This window comes from Cicer arietinum, chromosome 1 (assembly GCF_000331145.2).
Source record: "Cicer arietinum cultivar CDC Frontier isolate Library 1 chromosome 1, Cicar.CDCFrontier_v2.0, whole genome shotgun sequence".
Taxonomy (NCBI): domain Eukaryota; kingdom Viridiplantae; phylum Streptophyta; class Magnoliopsida; order Fabales; family Fabaceae; genus Cicer; species Cicer arietinum.
In genome coordinates this window covers 13,921,779-13,945,502 of record NC_021160.2, presented here as the reverse complement: position 1 = coordinate 13,945,502, position 23,724 = coordinate 13,921,779, and the positions used below count along the sequence as shown (strand labels likewise).

The window sequence follows — 23,724 nt, the reverse complement described above, 5'->3', positions numbered from 1 at the left end:
AAATAGTAATGAATTAATACTAATAAATAGTAATAAATTTATAATAATAAATTTATAGTAATAAATAGTAATATATTTATAGTAATAAATTAATAGTATTAAATTTGATATCTAATTTCATAAGTTTCTTTTCAGATTTTCTAAAAATGAATTGAAAATTTCGAAAGTTTTGAATTTTTTGAAAATTTTCGAAATTAACTTACTTGGAATGTTTGAAATTTTTGAAAATTATGTGTTTCTGAAGTTTCACATTCATCCAAATTTTTGAAATTTTCTGGAAATTTTTATTTCGGAACTTTCATATTCAACGAAAGTTCCGAATGATACGTGTTTTGGAAGTTTCAAATTCTTCCAAACTTTTGAAACTTTCTGGAAATGTTAACTTCGAAACTTTCATATTCATCGAAAGTTTCGAAATTGGTAATTATTTATGTAAAATTATATTTCGAAAGTTTCTAATTTAACAAAAGTTTCGAATAGATAATAAAACTCACTTTTAATTATTTCGAAAGTTTAAAACTTTCGAATATTAATAAATGTTTTGTAAGTTTCGAAAGTAGGGGTGAGAAAAGAGAGTGATAAAATAAAAAGGGTAAAATAGTCATTAGAAAAAAATGAGGGGGTGGGAGGTAAAAATGGAGTGGTGCACGGTACAATTCTCAGTCACTTATAACTAAAAATAAAAAGGGGGCATTTTGGTATTTTTTTTTTTTTAAATGGGGTAATTTGGTGTTTTTTTTTTCAAAAAGTGGTTATTGAAAAAAAAAACCTATATGTCCCCTTTGCAAATAGAGACTTCTTTAAAGAATTTTTCAAAAAAAATTATATATATATATATATATACATATATGTAAATCATAAAAAGATAAACAAAATTTTTAAATTATATAGATTAAATATTAAGTTGGAAAATTGCATGGACAAGATTAAATTTGAATTTGATAAATCTAATATTCACCCAGTCATGCAATTTAACCGAAATTGTCATTCTTTCATGGTGCATGAAACAATAAACTTGGTTCTATAGCTAAATATACTTTAAATTTATATAATTTAAAATTTGTGTTTGCGTTTTTTTATAGAAAAATATATTTTGTTAATCTAAAAAAAAATTATTTTAAATTTATTTTTTTTTTAAGAAATTCGCTTTTGTAAATGTGGACTTTGATAATTTTAAAAATGGAGTAGTTTGAAATAAAATTTTAAAATGAAGATATTGAAAGAAAAAAAAATCATTGTTTTCTGTTCCCATCATTTTTTTTTCTATTAAGAATGTCATTAATTTACTAAATGTTTATATTGGATTTGAATTCATCCGTCTCTTTGTTTATCTATTAAGGAAAATTGTTTTTGACAGCAACATACTCCCTCGATTTTATTTATAAGATTTTTTTTGGTTTTATAAATGAGAAAAAAATTAGATTTTAAGATTTATTTATTGTTTAAATTATTTTATATATTTATTTAAGATGTTTGTCTTTTTATTATTATTAATGAATATGTAATATCTCATACTTTTTAATTTTTAATAAAGATATATTCACTACAAGAAAAGTTGTCATTACCTATAACAAATTTTGACTTTACCCACAAACATTTCGTAGGTAACGTAAAATTATCTACGGATTCTCTACGGACACGAGTTCGTAGATAATTGGCTCGTAGGAATTTTTTTACCGACGGAAAAGCCTTGAATAATGTATACTTACTACGTATCCGTAGATAAACTTGATCACGACTTCTCAGTGGGTAATTTTACCGAAGATAGTTCTGTGGGTAATGTCAAGTCTGAAAGAAAACAATTATCCACGAAAATGGCATGAATAAACCTTACCAATGGCATTTCTGTGGGTAACATCAATATAGAAAAATAAACATTTTAAATAAAACTAAACCACATCATAACTCAAACAAATTAACTCTTTCATGCATTATTCATCTACCTTTATTCAAAGTTTATCTTTCATTTTTCCTTCATTGTTCTACTTCTCAAATCATTCATATAGAGTTCATATTCAATATAGAGTTATACATTCATATATACATCTTTTCATTATTAGTTTTAATATGCATTTTTGAGTTCATATTCAATAAGCCAAATAAGCTAGGACCTAAACTTATCAAAAGAAAAGAGCTACGAAATACTATACAATACCATGCTTGTATGTATCAAATAAGAGTTTAGTGGCATTGAGACATTGACAATTTTTAGGTTCATTTCTTACAACAATCCTTTTAAACTAAACAAGAGTTCAGTGGTATTGAGACATTGACAATTTGACATGTATATAATTTGTGACAGTTCAACTAAAGACGGGCTCGTATAGAGTTAATTGATCAAAAAGTGTGTGTGTGTGCGTGAAACGTTTCAAGCATACTCTAATTAAAAGACCAATAACTGTAATTTCATCAAATCAATGTAATTTCCCCTAAAAAGTTCACAATGAAAATTAAACTGAAAACCAACAATCATATTGAGGAAACTAACTACATATAACAAGCCTTAACCTAACAAAGAATAAATGAAATTAGTGATTATTATGCACAAAAGAGTCTAACTTAAGGTCGCCCGATGAGGTTTTGGATACAATACTTAACACAAATTCACAATTATGTCAAAATTGTTACTATAATTTAAGTTGTTGGATGACTAGGCAGAAGAGTTCTTCTTCACTACAGATGCACGACATGCTGCCAAACCAACAAATGTCGTTGCGGTCCCAACTGTAAATTCAACATAGAAAGCTATTTTACCAGCCAACACCCCTTTTTTTACCAATTAACAATCAACACTCGAACAACAAAAAAATGAATATTTAGCAAACTTGTAGTGTGTGCATCTTGCGTCAAGTTCTGGTAAGAAAAGTTCAGAGAAACACCTGAAGCAAAAATAAGAGAGTTTTGCAGAAGTTGATGGTATTGCTTTCTTTTCTTCCAAAATCCGGTTTCTGGGATGCTCAAATGAGAGTGTTCTGCAGCCCTAATATGATTAAGACTGAATAATCCACTAATTAAGACTGAATAATCAACTTATGTTAGTGTGAAGGTGAAAAAGGAGCAAAGTAAAAATTTGTTTTCAACCGACAGTGAAGCACATTTCATTTTCCACCACCTCAATTTTTACATACTCAAAAAAGCAGACTAAGTAGATCCATGATCCATCAAAGAAATAAAGTACTATGGTTCACTACCTACCAAATGCAAAAATATAAATGGCATATGTAATCTTGTATGATACAATAAAATCCTCACTAGAGACCACATATAAATCAATTAATAACTTCATATATAATGTTGGAATATCGGAAAATGAATTCTGCAGTTTGTCAGGTTGCCAATTATGGAAGTCTATGATAGAATCAACAAGACCAATCTGAATTTATTATGTGGAGCAGAGGGCACTATATATCATGTTTGAATTCAAACAAAAACGAGTAATGCATTATGTTATTGAATGTGAAACTGAAATTGAATTTACAGTTGAGAAGCTTCAGTTCCATATATATTTATTTATACACTCAATTGATTCTGATTAACCAAGTCTAATAGCCATTCAGTTTATGAGAGCTGTCACAACTGTAACAAAAAGAAACTATAACAGAGAAACAATTCTGCACAGACAGATGTAGAGTACGTAAATGTATTCTCACAAGTTATAAGGATAAAAAAAATTATATGAGTAGTTTCAGCTTAAAAAGTAATTGAACTTTAACCAAATACAAAGGCTAAGATATATTACTGGTGCTTATGCAGATTTTTTTAATTATTCACTGGAGTACCTTGGTTTGTTTTGGAGGGCTATTGCCTATGGTCAACTGGAAGAATGCATTAGGGCTTCCCATTGTTTGCTTGAGGTTGTTTCCACGTTTAATGGTGACAGTCAAACAACCTAGTAAGCAGTGCAGAAGAGTATCTGCCATCTCATGGAAACTTGGTGGGCAGGTTTTCATGAGCATCTGCAAGATGGTGATGGCTTCAGCGGCAATCAGGGCTTGAGATTTTGCTATATTTAATGGCATGGTCGACCATGATTATTTTAGCAAGAAAAAGGTGTCAAGTGATTACTCATTCTCTATTTGACTATTTTTCTACACAATAATCAGTAAGTGAGTGCTTACCTCTTCCTTTTCTGAAAGGATGAATTACTACATTTCTTTATAATTTTTTGAAAGAAATAAGCAAAGATCTTCTCAGTAATCAAGAAAATATGAGTATCCACCTTATAAAGAAATGTAGTAATTCATCCTTTCAGAAAAGGAAGAGGTAAGCACTCACTTACTGATTACCGTGCAGAAAGATAGATACCAAAGTCAATGTAAATTGAAATTTTAGATTAGCACTCATATCAGCTCAAAAACATAACAAATCGCAAACTGACAACCTCATTCAGCAAATCGTGAATTAATGACACTTAACAAGCAAGATTACCAAATTAAATAATAAAATCGCAAACTGAAATAATTTGGAAAGAGAATAGAATTTACTTGCTATTGCAAATCGCAAAGTAAAACGAGAGAGATGAATTTATGGTTGTTCGAAATTGAATTCAGGGTTTTGGGGATTAGGGTTTGTTGAAAAGATATACCAGTGGTTTGGACACAACGGGAGGGACGTGTAGGATTCCACGCGGCGGAGCAATTGTCGATTGAAACGCGGCGTAGCAAGAACGACACAGTGAAATAGCAAACAAGACAACACAACGAGAGTGGTCGGAGTCGACGGAGGGAGTTGCAATCTGGAGGAGGTTGGAAGAAGAAAAAGAAGGGTTTAGGGTTGTCTAGGTTGTAATTTTGAATGAATGAGTTCTTTTTGGTGTTGAGAATGAACAGATTTTGGATTTTCACATAAACCTTTTTTTATGAAACTCAACACAAAAATTTTCTAAAAAAAAAGAAATTATCTATGCAACTCTTTTATAGCGCTTTTTGTAAAAGCGCTCGCCCATAGCTTTTAGCGCTTTAAACACAAGCGCTGTAAAAATAACACGAATAAATCTCGCTAATTTAAGTGGGTTGCGATTTTTTTTTTCTTTACCCACGAACTTTTTTAATGTTACCTACGGAATAATCGTCGAAATTAATTATAAAAAAACAAATTATTTTTTAAGCAATAAACAAAGTTTTTCCGTAGAAAAAAACTAATTTACTCACATACTAACATCCGTGGGTAATTTTTCCGTAGGTATACCAATGTTTTCTTGTAATAATTAATAAATACATTAATTTTGATGTTTTATTTTTCTTCTTATAAATAGGATCAGAGGTATTACACCTTAAATGATAAATAAATAAATAAATAAATAAATAAATATTAATGTGATAAATATAATATATTAATTAAAATAATGATATACATACATGCTATATTCACAACACCTATTTTATGCTTATATCTGTATTTCTATTACACCATCAACATATTTTATCTATTACATCATTATCTTTTACTTTCTCAAGGACTTAAAGTGTGTACACCTAAAAAATGTACAGTAAACATTTTAATTTGTATTAATTAAATGAGATAAAACAAAAATGAAGTATTAATGAGTTTGGTTAAAATGAACGGTTATTTAAGAAAACATACAGAGCAGAAAGTAAACTAAAAAGCATAGTGTTATAAAATGTCCCAAAAACAAGAGAATGATAAAATATACAAAGTAGAGAAAAACTAAGGTATAAGTAGAGAGGAAAAGAAAATTACATTCCGTTGCTCGATATTAGTCGGTATAAGTAGGGGTGCGAATATATTTTATTCAATTTTATATTGTCGTAAATTGAAATCTAAGGACCGGACCAGCAATCACTTTGTTTCAATAGATTACTTTCATTAAATGTTTGTAGCACTTTCTATCAATGTAAAGCCCCACAACTATAAGAATAGCATAACACTATGAGGAGATGTTGACTCAATAAGGTTTTGAGGGTAGTAAAAAAATTGTGTGAATTATCCAAGAAAGTAGGATTTGTTTTGAGTTAGGGATGTTGTCGGACAATCAATGACTATTTGATTTACATCGGACGTTGTAAAAAATACAAGTTTTAATATTTATTTTTTAATTAAAAATATTAACTAAAATCTAATTCGTCCGATTTAAATTGAACGATACGATTGTCGGTGATTAAATGCGTGAATGTAGAGATCTCTAATTTTAAGAAATTCAATTTCATCATGTAACAATGATAGAGATGAGAATGGTTTTATTTGCATTGGTGGTTGTGAGGTTAAGGATGACGGTGACATCTAGTGAAAAAAACTTTGAAATTAGGTTTTGAATTTTTAAGTAAGGGGAAAGAGATAAATTAGATTTTCATACTTTTTAAATCAATTGTTTAAATAACCAATTATAAAATCATTCCCAACTCAGATTAGAAAATGAAACGATTATAATAGTGTTTCAAGTTTTATGAGCAACAACTCATTTTTATTTATGTTACATTCTATAATATTTGTCAACTCGCAAAAAATTATGATGTTGTACCTTTCAAAGCAAATTATTTATTTCATCTTCTACTTTCATTCTATTTTGTTTTACCAATAGACAACACATATTATTGCAATTGTTTATCCAAATACAATTATTTTATTTACTTTACAATTTCAACTCCAATTTATCACTCAACGATCCTTTAATACATTTAAAGGTTGTGATTACTTATCAAATCTTTCATTTCAATAACTCATACACACAAAAACCCATCATATATCATCACAATGCACTTCAACTACATACACACATAAAATTCTATCAACTTTTTTTCAACCACCTTCTTGCATTTGGTTCAAGTAGCTTACCAATGATAATTAAAAAATGCATATCACAATCGAAACAAAATTAAGATTAATATTATTAAATATTTGAAAATCAATAACTTCTAACCATTTTACTATCAATTTGAAACATCTTATGTCTTAAACATCCACTAACTTTTCTTGCGTATAATATTTGGTAACTCGCACTTGAAGTTTCTTGATAATGACAAATAATTATTCAGAAATTTCATTTCACATTCTAATTATTTAGATAAAATAATGGGTAAAGTAATTGAAACTAATCTCCATCCAAAAAACTATAGTTATAAAATTTGGTTACATTTTGTATTGAATTTCCATTTGCTTTGATGGTTTTGTGTAACTAGCATTTTTATTATATAAAAAATTATATTATTTAAGGTTTTTGAACCTTAAGAAATTTATATTTGCTTTGTAGTGTTCCTTCTATATATATATATATATATATATATATATATCACATATATTTGCTAGCATGAAGAATTGTTTCAATGTTATGAATACTATTATGAACATTGTTTTTAACATGCTACCACTCATGAATGAATATTATAATACACCGCATGACATACTATATCATTTAGTGCATGTTTAGATTGACAATGAGATTAACATAATTATAATGAGTCACTGTGATTTTGGTAAAATCTACCTTTTAAAATTTGAAAAGTTAAAATGTACATACATTTATAAAATCTAACGTTTCAAAACAAATATTAATCATATAAAATGAAGAACATATTATAGTTAAATGTACAACTTTAACAATAAATAAATGTATAACTATTTAACAAATATATAATTGGAAGGAACACTTCAATAAAAACAAAAAACTTCAATATACCAATTTAATAATAATTGGGCTCCTAATAAAAAAAATACAATTTTAATATTTATAAATTATTTCAAAATACTATATTTTTATCGAATGAAATATCAAAAATTCAAACTGCTTTATTTAAATTTATTAAAATAAATAAATTGTAAATTATAAATAACATCTAAATACAATTTCAAGCTAATACTAGCCTCCTAACTATTTAAAAAGATATAGAGATGGAGATGGAGAAAGAACATAAATAAAAGAAGAAAAATGAGAGAAAAACAATGTCATTTTAATTACAAGTAATTAAAAATATATTGTGGCCTTATACAATAGTCCAACTTGCATATATAAAGTAATTATTGGCCTTGTATTTCAATATATTTCGCATGAATTATATTAGTCAACAAAGTTTTACTTTTTTTCGTTTGTACAAATACAAACCTAGCATATATAAAGATATTCAAAAATATATTTACTTTTTGACACATAAATATACTTATATATTCTACTCTAAAATAAAAATTACACTATTTTTAAATTATATTCTATTACAATTTATATTTACTAATATATTAAATTATCCTATGCAAAGTGCAGGTTAACATTTAGTTATAAATAATTTATAAACCGAGTTTAAAAAGATTTTTGTAGATCGATTATGAAAGCACTAATTCTAAAAAGTGTTGATTTAATTTCAAAAATGTCGTCAGTTGTTTTTCAAATAGGTTATTTCTAATTGATTTAAAATCCTATTAAAATAATTGGTTTTTAGCACTACTCAAATTTATATCATACATACAACCTATAATATAATATTTTGATATGATACGAACCTATCATTTTAAGTTATTATCTCCTCTTTTTTTCATTGTTGAAGAGGCTCTAAACATGGGTATATTTAAGTCGGTTGATGAAGGTTCTTTTTCTTTGATAAATAATAGACTTAGAAGTATTGTAGTTCTTTCTCATGTTTTGTATGTTGATGACTTCATGATTTTTTGTTAGGCCACAATTTCTAATGTTAACAACTTCCAAAGTCTCTTTGATAGAAATGCCAATACTTCTTGTCAACATATTAATCTTAATAACTCTATTATTTACATTGGATCTATTTCCAGTAGAAGGCCAAATATCTTAGTTGATTTGCTTGAGTTTTCTATTGGTTCTATCCATTCATATATCTTGGAATACCTATATATTTTTAAGGGAAGACCTAAAGTTGTTTATTTACAATCAATTATTGTTGATCAAATCAAGGCTAAGCTTGTGGCTTTGAATGTTTATCTCCTTTCTTTGGCAAGTAGAATTCAATTGATGAAAAGTGTCATTCGTAACATGTTGATTTATAGTTTTCATATATATTCTTGGTCAACTTCTCTTCTCAAGGATGTAGACAAATGGATTGGAAAGTTCATTTGGTATGAAGATGGTATGAAGATATTGAGTAGAGGAAAATGGTAATTGTCTCTTGGTAGAAAATTTTTTATCCTCTTAATGAAGGTGGTTATAGTATTAGGTCTTTGAGAGACATTAATAATATTGATATTATTAAGCTTTCTTGAAACTTAATCACTTTTAGTCATGATTGGGATATTCTTATTGGACTGCACTTAATGCTAAGCAGACTACTATATATGAGAACAACAAATGACAACTTGACAAGAGTGACAATATTAACTTCTAGGTTGACACTTGGTTGGTTTGGCTTTCATTTTTCACATTGATCGGGACATGCAATCTCATCTTCATGCCACTATCATTCACTTCATTCATAATGGTGATTGAAAAAAAAATTCAGTTATATTACATAATAATTCATGGTTGGATGTCTTGCTGACCAATGTTACTATTTTTAATTTTGATTGTGAGTTTGGAAATTAAATGAATATGGTGTTTTAAGCTTTAAATAAGCTTATTTTCTTCAAGCTTTTGAGGCAACAAATTCTTTGGACCAAATCCATTTAGCATAACAATGTTCCTCCTTTCAAGTAACTTAGATTGTAGAGATTGTTGCATAACAAGATGCCTATTGATAATAATTTAGGTCTCTTTTAGATGTCAATTTGTTTTAAGATGTGAGCTTTGTAACTGAGCAATGGAAACCAACACCTATCTATTTCTATCTTTCCTAGGGATGGCAATTAGACCCATACCCAATGGGTACCCGCAAAAAAAACCCACAATGGGTAGGGTAAAAATCCGCATAATGGGTATGGGCATGAGAACGGGAAATTACCCGCAAAATTAAGCGGGTAGGGGTGCGGGTACATGTACTATAGTACTCACCCCGCCCCACACCCGCATTTATATAAATATATTATTTATTTATTTATTTATTATATTAGTGTTTAGTTTACTTAATTTTTTCTTTTATGTTTTAACATCTATTAATATTATTGGACTATTACAATATTTATAATTGAAACATAAACGTTTGGAATTTTTTTAAGAATCTGATTATGATAAATAGGTAAATAATTGTGATTTTATAACTAATAGTTATATCTTATTAATCGTGACTTTATAATTATACTTGCAACTTTGTATCAATTATCTCAGATAATATTGTCATATGAGTTGCAACTTCACAAAATATTGTTATGGATATTTAAATATGTATTGTAACGAGTGCTCATTTGAAATGTTTTGAGTTAGAAAATATTTTGGTTTATATTATTTTATGATTGGATTTAAGATATTTGAATAATTTTTAAATTTAATCACAATAATATCATTTATTTATCGATTTATTTTTAGTTAAAGTGTGGGTAACGGGTATGGGTACGGGCACTTAAGTACCCAGAGGGTAAGGGTACGTGTATTAAAGTTGATACCCAAGAGGGTACGGGCATGAGTATGGGTATTTTTTTAAATCGCAGGTATGGGGACGGGTACTGTAGTACCCTACCCATTGCCATCCCTTTCCCATTTGCTACTAGGATTTGATTTTGACTTAGCTTTATTTTTTATTGTCAAATTGATACTAGCTCGTTCAACATCTTTTTGTCATTCCTGACATAGGCATGTCTCATCAGTGTAGAGATGTTATTTTGACTAACATCATATTTACAATTAATACTATTTGGTATTGTAGGAATAAAGCTTGCTTTGATGGCAAAAGTCTTATTTACCACATTTTCATCAACATAATTATTGTCAATGTATCTTTATCAAGCAACCACACTTCTAGCATAGTCTCCAATTATTTGCAGGAATTTCAACTTTTCAAGTCCTTACAAATTAGAACACAACCTCCTAAGGCTCCTTTCATCAAGGAAGTCATTTGGAATCCTCCCAAAGATTATTGGATTAAATGTATTATTGATAGATTGGATTATGGTTGTCCTAGTCTTGCCTGCAAAGGATTTAGGGACAACTTCGATGCTTCCTTGGGTTCTTTCTTTATGAGTTTGGGGATTACAATTGCATCGTCTACTGAGCTTATCACAGCCATGGTTTTTATATTGAAACAACTTACAAGAATGAGTTATGTTTTCCATGGATTAAATCTGATTCTCAATTGGAAAATCAGGATTTCAAGAATCATAGTCTTGTTACTTGGTCTATTAGAAATACATGACTTAATAACTATGAGATAGTTAAAAGAATGAGAGTTATTATCTATCATATTTTTAAAGAAGGTAAACAATGTGCTAACCACATTGCTAATTTGGAATTTCACATTGTTAACACTCACTTGTAAGATACTTTTCATTGTAATTTTTCAAAGGTTCTCAATAGAAACATGATTGGTCTACATGAAGATAGATTCAGCTGATTTATGTAGATATTTACTACACTCTTTTTTGTCTTCATCATGTTTTCTGGTAAGATGTTTAATGAAACAGTATTCTATATATCTCTTATGATAGTTTCGATATAATCTATCAAGAATTTTATATTATTATATTCTAATTTTATAGTGATGCAGATACTTGATTTAGGATTCCAGCATTATTGAAATGTTAAATTAATCATGTATTTACGCTCTATTTTACTTAAAATATTTATGACAATTTAAAGTATGTAATTTCAAAATTCCATTTAGGCCTACAAATATAAAAATTGGTCGATCCTAAAGGCACTGATGCCTTCTTAAATTTTGCTTAGAAATCATATAGTTTCTTCTTTTTGATTCCTTTTGATAGAACCCTTGTTGACGTCCACAATACCATTTGATCGAACACTTATATTTTTGATGAAAACAAAGATCAAGGAACGTGATCAAGTTGCAAGCTCAAAAATAAGTCAAATAATTGAAGCCAACTATGGTCAAACATATTAGAAGTTTTATAATGTAAAGTTACATGATGCTATCTAGTATTCTTATATTTCAAATGCACATGAGAACCTTTCACTTTAGCATATGTATCAAAAGGATTTTCAAAGTGTCAAAAATGCATGAACAATGTTTGAAATAAAGTTTTTGACAAAAATTCAATGTTGTATTTGACTACAGCATATTGTAGCCGAATACAAATGATAAGTCTGTAGTTAAAAATGAACATTTGTATTCGACTAAGAGATGGTGTAGTCAAATACAAGTGCTAAGTCAGTAGCTAAAAATGAACATTTGTATTCGACTACGAGACGGTGTAGTCGAATACAGGTGTTAAGTCAGTAGCTAAGATTGCACATTTGTATTCGGCTATAACCTGATGTAGCCAAATACAACCACAAGCCAATGGCAAAATTCACTCAGTTGTATTCGAATACAAGGTTTCGTATTCGAATATGATGTTGAAATTTTGAATAAAAACTGAACGTTACAAATGTGTATTCGACTACACACAAGTTTTAGCCGAATACAACTGCGAAGCAATGCAATTTATCAATTCTGAAATGGTTCTGAATCATTACATATTTTAAACGCATTAATCATACAACCAAACTTTGAACAACTTTTAAATATTTCAAGTACTTGCAATACATTTTCACTAAATCTCTGAAAACAAGAAAATTCTAAACACCTAATTCACCTAATTCTAAACACTTAATACAGGTGTTAAGTCAGTAGCTAAGATTGCACATTTGTATTCGGCTATAACCTGATGTAGCCAAATACAACCACAAGCCAATGGCAAAATTCACTCAGTTGTATTCGAATACAAGGTTTCGTATTCGAATATGATGTTGAAATTTTGAATAAAAACTGAACGTTACAGATGTGTATTCGACTACACACAAGTTTTAGCCGAATACAACTGCGAAGCAATGCAATTTATCAATTCTGAAATGGTTCTGAATCATTACATATTTTAAACGCATTAATCATACAACCAAACTTTGAACAACTTTTAAATATTTCAAGTACTTGCAATACATTTTCACTAAATCTCTGAAAACAAGAAAATTCTAAACACCTAATTCACCTAATTCTAAACACTTAATACAGGTGTTAAGTCAGTAGCTAAGATTGCACATTTGTATTCGGCTATAACCTGATGTAGCCAAATACAACCACAAGCCAATGGCAAAATTCACTCAGTTGTATTCGAATACAAGGTTTCGTATTCGAATATGATGTTGAAATTTTGAATAAAAACTGAACGTTACAGATGTGTATTCGACTACACACAAGTTTTAGCCGAATACAACTGCGAAGCAATGCAATTTATCAATTCTGAAATGGTTCTGAATCATTACATATTTTAAACGCATTAATCATACAACCAAACTTTGAACAACTTTTAAATATTTCAAGTACTTGCAATACATTTTCACTAAATCTCTGAAAACAAGAAAATTCTAAACACCTAATTCACCTAATTCTAAACACTTAATACAGGTGTTAAGTCAGTAGCTCCCCGTAGGTGCACCTCTGTTCTTACAATTGGCATCAGAGCAGGTTTTGGTAATTTGCTTATCGATCCTTATTCATAGCTTCCACACAACCAGTTTTTAGAGATGGTGGTAGTAGCAATAAACCAACTTGCTTCGTTGGAGAATACTATGACTTTTGGAAGATACACATGCAGGCATATCTTGAGGCACAAGGAGATGATATTTTGGATACAGTAGAGAATGATCCGTAATCAAAAAAGTCGATCACTATATCTCTAAAAACAAGAGAATTTCTAAACACCTAATTCACCCCACCCTACCCCCTCTTAGGTGCGCCTCTGATCTTACAATAGACATTAGAGCAGGTTCCGATAATTTGCTCCTCAATCTTTATTCATGGCTTCCGCACAACCAGTTTTTAGAGATGGTGGTAGTTGCAATAAACCACTTTGCTTCTTTGGAGAACACTATGACTTTTGGAAGATATGCGTGCAAGCATATGAGATGATATTGGGGATGCAGTAGAATATGGTCCCTATGTTCCAAAAACAATCATCAACAATAAAAAAGAAACAAAGATAAAAGCCTAATGGACAGATGATTACAAAAGGAAAGTGTTGTTTGATAAGATGGCCAAAAACATGTTACAATCAACACTTGGAATGAATGAATTCTTTCGTGTGTCTCATTGCAAAACTGCTCAAGAAATTTGAGATACTCTTGAAGTAACTCATAAAGGAACTATTGAGGTAAAAAGTTCTAAACTCAATACGTTATCTCAAGAATATGAACTATTTCAAATGCAGTCCGGAGAATCTATTATGTACTTATAGAAAAGATTTTCTCATATGACCAACCACTTGACGACACTTGGAAAAATCTTCACTAATGATGAATTAAACCTCAAAGTTTTAAGATCATTAACAAGAGCTTGGAAACCTAAAGTAACAACAATTTCTGAAAAGAAAAGCTTATCAAAGATGTCTCTATCTGCACTTTTCGGAAAACTTCAAGAAGATGAAATCAAACTTGGAAGGCTAGAAAAGAATGGAAGTCAAGAAAAGAAGACAAAGAATATTGTCTTGAAAGCAGAGTCAAAAGAGCAAATCAATCATGAGAATTCATATGGAGATGAAAACATCACCTTTCTCGTAAAGAAATTTGGTAAGTTCCTTAAAAACGATAAAACTTTTAAAAGGAAAAATTTCAAGAAGAAGGATGTTTCCACTTCAAGCCAAAACTTCACTTGCTTTGAGTGTGGTAAGCAAGGACACATAAAGGTAGAGTATCCAAATATTATCAAGAAAAATGCTCTCAAAAAGAAAGAATTCAAAAAGGCCATTATAGCATGAGAGGACAATGAAGTCAATTCATTTTCAGATTCGGAAAGTGAGGAATGTGCAAATGTTGTCTTGATGGCATCACATCAATTCGACGAAGAAGAATAGGTTAGTAACAAAGACTTTTCTCAAAATAATGAGGCTAATAGTTAATTAATTATTGAATATAATGATGCTCAAAATATCATTAAAGAATTACTAATGGATTGTAAAAATCAGTTAAAAATAGTGTCAACTCAAAAGAAACAAATTTCATCTCTTCAAGATAAAATTGACACTATGGAAAAAGATTCTGAAAAATTAAAACAGAATTTACATGCAATAAGTGTGATTCTCTTTCATTCAAAATTGTCCAATTAAATAGAGTAATTGAAATATATGAAAAGAGACAAGTTGGATTGGAAAATGTTCTTAATATGCAAAGATATTCCAATGACATGAGTGGTCTTGGTTACTCAAAATTTTATAAACCAAGTATAAATAAAACCATCTTTGTTAAGGTGACCAATCCAACAAAGAGAAAGTTATAATTATGCAAACATATCACAATTATTATAAGAACAATTTTATTCAAAAGAAGCCTCGTATACATACATATACAAGTAAATTTATTCCTACATGCTTTTATTGCTTCTATCCAAGTCACTTAGGTTGTAAAGATTGTTGCATAACAAGATGTCTACTGATGATAATAGGATTCTCTTAGATATCAAATTGTTTTATGTGAGCTTTGTGACTGACCAATGAAAACCAACACTTATCTATTTCTATCTTGCTCATTTTCTACTAGGATCTGGTTTTGGCAAAGCTTTATTTTTTATTCTCAAATGGATATTAGTTTGATTCAACATTTTCTTGTAATTTGTGACAGAGGCATGTCTCGGCAGTATAGAAATGTTATTTTAACCAACATCGTCTTTACTATTAATACTATTTGGCATTGTAGGAATGAAGCACACTTTGGCAAGAGTCTTGCTTATTACATTGTCATCAACATAATTATTGTCGATGTATCTTTATCAGAAAACCATACTTCTAGCATTGTCTCAAATTCTATTGAATTTTCTACCTCTGACTTTCAAATGACTTACTTGATGGTATGTATCGCTTATCATCATTTTATTGAGTTTTGATATAATCTATCATAATTTTATATTTTATTATCTACAAAATTTTGATATAATCTACAAATATAAAAATTGGTCGATCCTAAAGGCACCGACGACTTCTTAATTTTGGCTTAGGAATCATATAGAAACTATCGACTTCCAATTCCAAGGATAGTTTCTTCTTTTTGATTCCTTTTGATCGAACCCTCGTTGACGTCCACAATCCCTTTATTTTTGGTAGTTATAGCACAACGACCATAGTCCTCAAGTAACCCTTTTTTGGTAGAGCATATTAATTGATTGCATACAAGAATTAGTCAACCTAAAAGAGGGATTCGTGGCTGTTTTGAAGTCTTTCTTCTTCTCTCATGGATTAGCATCCTAGACATGAAAAAAAAAATATAAGAAATCATATTTCTTTTTCTTGTGGGCCACATATTGGAAATCTTGATAGTAAATTTTTTGTCGCTCACGAAGATAGCATGTACATGGTTTCTTTTCTTGTTGAAAGTTAAAAAATGTTATGTAATATATAAATATTTAGAAATGAAAGACAAATTCATAACTCTTTGAATTTTGGTCAGTTTTATTTTATTAAAATTAATTAAATTTAATCTGTTGTTTATAGTGTTAATTTACATAAAATTAAAGTACTTCATTTACAATTATTTGTATTTAATGTATACTTATAATTGTTTGACAATTAATATGTTGTAACCGGATTGTTATAAATTTTATATTTCGGTTTTGATACCAAATGTTAATGATTGTGATTACTCTAGTAATATTAATAATAGTTTGAATGTTTGTAAAATAAAATTCTAATATATCCGACTTAAAATATTTTTAGAAAAATTCACAATTACCACAAAGATCAATGATTAAAATGATCGAAGTCATTAACTTTAACATTTGAAATTTGAAAAATTTCTACAATAAATGCAGATTTGTCTTCGTGAAATTTAATATGATCGAAGTCAATAACTTTAACATCTAAAATTTAAAATGATCTTATTTGTCTTTTTTGTTCATATTTTAATTTACCCTAAGCTATTAAATTTTAATTATTTCTCAATTCAGTGGCACATATCTTTTAAACATGATTAGAATTTACTTGATTCAAATTTTTTCTTACCTGACAAGTGATCGTCTATCTGATAAGAAGAAGTGAAATGAATGTTGAGAAAGCCAGAACACCTTCAATCAAAGTTGAGGAGTAGAGTGATGCATCTCCCTCTTCCACCCCAGTGAAAGGATTAGCGGGAAAAATTAGTGTCTTATGGCCAATTGTTGTAGCGGCTTGCATCAATTGGGGACGTGCTTCCTCAATTGGACTTATTTGCAGCTTCGACTGCAACTTGTAAGCTACTCAACATATACTACATTGAAGTAAAACAAGAATATGAGACACAAAAAATAAAGTGACACTTAAAAACAACTAAAGAAAGAAAAGAGTTCAAAAGGGTGAGGGAAAAAATATTGATCTATAAATATACCTTGTCATAGCATTGGAAATCACCAATTCCTGAGAATTTTCATGTTCCATTTTTCTCAAGGTATGATGGGTAGCGAAGTTCGCCGGTTGGTCTCATCCCAACTTGGATTTCCTGGATATTGGCGGTGATAGAAGTTCATGTAAGAAATTATACATAGCATTAAGTCACTATGAGCCAATGAAAAAATATTGATGTATAAATATACCTTGTCATAGTATTGGAAAACACCAATTCCTGGGAATTTTCATGTGCCATTTTGCTATAGGTATGATGGATAGCGAAGTTCGCCGGTAGGTCTCATCCCAACTTGGATTTCCTGAATATTGGTGGTGATAGAAGTTCATGTAAGAAACTATACATAGCATTAAGTCACTATGAGCCAGATTGATTTCAAATATTGCATAGAACATAATTGAATTTATAGCGGGAAAAATTTGAGAAGCACCAAAATCAAAAATGGACAAAGAGAAGGAAATTTTTTGTTGCAACGAACAAACCTAAACCTCTTTTGGGGTATCTTTAGAGCAGAGTCGGGGTATCTTTGGAGTGGAGTCGGCGATTTCGAAGATTTACCGCAGATGAACGTCGAAGAAGATGATTTTGCAAGGATGATGAAGTATAAGCGGACATTGATTTGGGATTAGAGGGATTGAAAGAGAGAAAAATTATTTAGAAACTGAATAGAGAAAAATAAGGCGAAACATAAAAACACAAAGAACTCTCTAATAGCGTACACATTAGCTTTTTTGTTGAGGTGTGATATGTTTGCACATGTGGAAGAAATTACGATGAAGTGGTAGGGAGTTTGTTTTAAATATATAATAGATTCTTGTACCCTAAATCTTAATTCAAATCTTAAATCTACTAAGGAATTATGGGTTACTTTAGAATTAAAGGTTATGTTACTAAGGAATTAGGGCAAGTATAGTAAAGAGAATTCGATAATAGTTCAATAAGAAAATTTAGTAATTAAGATCAAATAAAAAACGAGATTGAATTCGAAGTGAAAATCATCATTAACATTTCTCTTATTAGAAAAGTTAAATATTATTACACTGATTTGTTTCAAAATTCTTCAATCAATTGCGACATATTTTTTTCAATTTTAGTAATTAATTTTAATTCAATAGTATAACGCAATTTTTAAGTTCAACATTCAATCTTACCATTTTATTATTACTTGCAACGATTCAAACCAAGTAAAATACAAATTACAATCCTTATTCTCGATATCACCTATCAGAGCGAGGTTCCTCCCAAACTTGAACTTCAAGACTCATTAACTTATAACAACTGTGATTTTGCAAATGCAGGGTCAAGCCAGTCAAACACAAACAACGAAGGAGATGAGTTTCGAAATCATGTTAATAGTATAATATAAGTAAGAAGAACACACAACAATCATAATAGACTGTATCATAATCACATTACGATATATTAAAATATTTAAGTAAATAGTATCATATTATAACATCAAATTCACTCAAGTAAAATAATTATCTCATTATAATATGCATCAAATCATCTAAGAGTAATTATTATTACTTTTGAAACACATCAATCACAACGAAGCAATCACAAGGCAATGTAATGATATGCATGCGCTTAGACTCTACTTCACAATGTGGTACCATTCTAACTCTGAAGTACTTGGTAAAGAGGCTTGATACTATGTCACCATCCTGGTGGACGGACAATTCAAATTGGCTATGTCCTCATAGATCCCCTCAACTCAACCCGAGACACATATATGTCACAGTCGAGGTAAACATGTGTTGCATGGTAGCTCCCGACATTTGGAGTGCTACCTCCAAGTCACATAGGAATTTCTCACCCGAATACCTCCAAGGTCTAACAGTCTTGCCTTAAGGCTCAAGAGTAGACCGCCACGATCAGGCTCATTCAATTGTACTTCCCCAAAATCACTAGGCTTGTCAGGCTCTACCAATATTATGACAAAATAATCTTCACTTCACAAATTCTCAATATTTATTTTCTCCCCTCGTTGGGCTATAGTACTCCATTAAGACCTTCATCTCAAACACAAATTGGAATCACAATATTCTTATCACGATTTATAACATCATTATCATTAATCACACGTCATCACATATACTCATCACAATCTTATAACATCAATCTCAGCAATCATACATCATCACATAGACTTATCACAAATTTATAACATCATTATTATTAATTATACATCATCATAATCACATAAAACTTATAAAAATGCATCCACCTTTTATTATCACATCATCTAAACATGTTTAATCAAACATATTCATAAAATTCATTTGACATCCAATATCACAATAATATCAAATATCACACATTTAACGATAATAAATCAAATATCACAATAATATCAAATGTCACACATTTAACGAAATTAAATCAAATATCACAATAATATCAAATGCCCATCATTTAACGAAATTAAATCAAATATCACAATAATATTAAATACCACAATTTAACGAATCAATACCTTATAAGTATTTCTATTCCATATTTTAATCTCACAATTTCTATTTTGCATATTAATTAATTTATCACTCAAAGGACTACTGCCGTACGTAGCGAGCCCCGGATGAATCGTTGGGAAATACGGTTTTCCCGTTCATCTCACAATATATTATACTCATGAATTCAAACGCTTTCTCACCCCTTATCTTATTTCGAAGTTTCACACACGACTACAATTTCACGAGCAAACAGCCTTTGTTTATTGACTCTTTGTCTTTCAATCGATCTAACTCGACAGTTTATGGGTAAACGTTAAAAATAAATTATGAGAACATACTTTAAAAACTAAATTCGAAATTCGGTCAAATAAAATTACCATAAATCAGAAAATCAATCCGTGGATAATATAGTCACTTTTCACACGGTCGTTTTGAAGTTGATTTCACTCAAATCGGGCTTACGGTGAAGGACAACGGTGCAAAATAACGAATTCTACAAACGGAGAAGTCGGTTATTTTAGAGAGAAATTGGGATGGTTAAAAATCTGGAAAAGTGTGTTTAATTCACTAGCTAAATGAGTAAAACAACATATTGAAATTTGGGCGAAAACGGAGGAAATTTCTTGAGACAGTTATCGAACACCGGTGTCTATTTTCATTCCTTTTCATGTTATTGCGGCTTGGACAATTCTATCCCTATTACATACACCTTCTCCCTCTTTCGGTAGGTTTCTTTTTTTCTTTTTTTAATTATTAGTTTTTTTTAATTATTTAATTAGATTTTACTTTTGGGATTAACCCATAAAATACATTTTAATCCTTTCTTTTATTTATTTTTTTAATAAAAATAACAATTATCAAAATTATTTTTTTTTACAATTCCTTAAACAATCTCATTAATATAATATTATTAATATTTTAAAACTAATATTTTATACAGTAAAGTAATTAATCTTTAAAATATATTAATAATCAAAATTCTCATATTCCAAATAATCACTATAATAATACTTGTTTTTTTAAATACGCAAATTAAAATATTATCATCATTAGAAAATAGTCGAAATTATAAAATATATAAATATAACATCAACACTTTATATTAATTACTAAATCATAATAAATATATATAAAATTCACAATATCATAACAAGTATATAAAAATAAAGAAAATCAAAAATAATATCACTATTATCTCAAAATAATTATTTATAAAATAAATAAGTAAAAATAGAAAATAGTTATAAATAATTGAAATATAATTATGTGTACTTAACATCAAACAAAAGCACATAAAAATATTGCATTAATTGGATACGCGTATATACACGTAAAATCACATAAAATCTTATTTCTCAAATTATTACACTAAAATATATATAATGATAAAATAAAATATTTATTATTTATACCGCTCATTTAATATAATATGTATCAAACTAGCACATCATAGAAAACATCCATATATCCAAAATTAATCACAAATTTTATCAACATAAATTCTATAATAATTTTAACATCAAATTAATTATTTAAAATCCTATTTAATTAATAAAATAATTTATTATAAAATTTAGGATGTTACAAATATGACAAACTTAAATTTTCTAGAACAACCATGTTTCAAGATTTAATTAGTAAAAGAGAAATGTGTATTTCATTAATATTGTGTTTCCTAAATTGCTTCTAAATAAATTTTTTTGAATAAAATAATAACACACTAATTATAATTTACTGTATGTCTTCGACGTGTTCGCTTAATGTTAACAGCTTGACATTGTAACTACAATGGACAAGGTTCAAATTCTGAATGGATAAGGTTCAAAATTCTGTATAAAATAGTTGCAAAATAACTATTAGTATCCCTCTTATTAATAATAGTTTCTACTTAAAAAATTATAATTTATTATATAAACTACAAACATGATAGATCTTTTTCACTTGTATGGTAGTTAAAAGATAGTAGTATTTCACTTATCAATTAGTTAAAAGAGAAAAGTATTTTTAATTAATATTGTATATCTTGAATATCTTCTAGACAATTTTTTAGGAAAACTATAACTTACAATATGAACAATACACAAGTCAAATATTTATTATTGGTTAAATATTCAAAACTTAGAGAAAGTTTTATAATAAATAAAGTTGACTTTTGGCTTAATTGCAATTTTGACCGTTATTTTTTTAAATTCGTAGAATTGATTCCTATATTTTAAAAGTCAACAGATTTGATCCTCCCTTAGATTTTTGAATTAAAAAATAATAGCATATTTTAAATGATGTGGTTTCTGATGGTCTATTTAGTTTTCATAATTTTCAATATTCTTCATATTTTTAAATAAAATATCTCTTTCCTTTCATCTCATCTTTTTCATCTTTCATTTTTTCAAAATAAAATAAAATAAAAATATTTGTTAACATAAAAAAAAATAGTTTGCTTCTCTTTAATTAAAAGAAAATTTTTTATTACAAATATTTTTACATGTGTGACTTCTTTGTAAGTCTTAAAATGAATTTTGTTTTATGATTTCTTATTTTATTTAATGTTAATTCATTTCACATTTCAAGATACAATAAATTGTAGGTTTTCAAAAATACCATTTGTATGAATTGCAAACTACTATATTAGAATGAGATATAAACAAAAAGTATACTTGAAAAGTTGATCTATCTAGTCATAATTTTTAATCAAATATATCAATTTTTCGATTATTATTTTTATTTATATTTGGATGGAGTATCAATTAAAAATGTAAACAATCGATGAAAAATGAAAGAGAGAGGAAGACGGAGGAAAATACATTTTTATTAAATTATCTTTATCAAGTATTAGTATATATCCATTAATATAAATACAAAGTCGAATATAGTAATTTAAAAATATTACAAATAATATTAATTAGAAGTTAGGATTGGAAAAAAATAAAACGTTAGCATTTAAAATTAAAAATGTTATTCATTTAAAACAATTTTGTATACAATGGATAACTCATTGTGGATGGAGGAGTAAATTCTTTTTTATTGAAAGATATTTTATTTATTATTATATCTTTATTATTAAGTTTTCACAATCTCAAATGGTCCTCTCACTTTCCAATACTATATTCTAAGTTCTTTCTCTACACTTTCCTCTAACCTCATCTTCAAACTTTTTCCAAAAAATATAAATTAAAAAAAAAATCACTTTTTGCCTCATTAATAAAATGATTGTTTTTTTAATCTTAAATCAACTAACAATTTAAGAATGAAAATAAGCCACGAAAACCCAAATTTGTTCTCATCTATTTTCTTCTTAGAGTTTATTTGAGGATAAATAAGTAATTTTTATAAAAGATATTTTACTCATTATTATACATAATTATATTAGTTTTCATAATTTCCAATGCTCTTCACATTTTTCAATATTACTATCTCTTTTCTCTTTTATATTATCTTTTACTTCTTCATCATCTTTCATTTATTTTTTAAATATAAATAAAAAAATATTTCCTAAAATAATAAATATTATTATTCTCTTTGATTAAATCCAACTGTTTTTACGAGTATGATTTTCATGTTACAAGTATTAAAAAGAATATTAATTTACTTTATGATTTCTATCATTTATCTGACATTGTCTTTCATTTTCAATGAAGGATATTTAATTTATCTTTTCAAGAAACTTTGATGACACATATGTTAGAAAGAAAAAAAATTGGTATAGACTACAAACTATCAATTAAAAATACAAACAATTGATGAATAGACAAATATGTTTTCAAATAACTTTCTACTATCAATTTATTTGAAGATAATAAAGTAATTGTCTTCTATTTTTTTACGCAAGCAATTGTCATCTATTGAAACATATTTCACTCATTGGTACACCTAAATTTATTTAGTTTTTCACAATTTCCATGTTCTTCACAC

The 23,724-nt window shown here is 28.3% G+C and overlaps 2 long non-coding RNA genes across 2 annotated transcripts; both read right to left on the bottom strand.

The window, feature by feature from the left end:
* Positions 1-2,474: 2,474 nt before the first annotated feature.
* On the bottom strand, positions 2,475-3,165 carry LOC101496586 (uncharacterized). The gene is made up of 2 exons (XR_189342.4): positions 2,880-3,165; positions 2,475-2,724 (listed from the first exon to the last, which is right to left on the bottom strand). It is a non-coding gene; the product is annotated as an uncharacterized lncRNA (long non-coding RNA).
* A 6-nt stretch (positions 3,166-3,171) lies between these two features.
* On the bottom strand, positions 3,172-4,863 carry LOC140920231 (uncharacterized). Its single transcript, XR_012162953.1, has 3 exons — positions 4,586-4,863; positions 3,780-3,956; positions 3,172-3,191 (listed from the first exon to the last, which is right to left on the bottom strand). It is a non-coding gene; the product is annotated as an uncharacterized lncRNA (long non-coding RNA).
* Between the last annotated feature and the right edge of the window lie 18,861 nt (positions 4,864-23,724).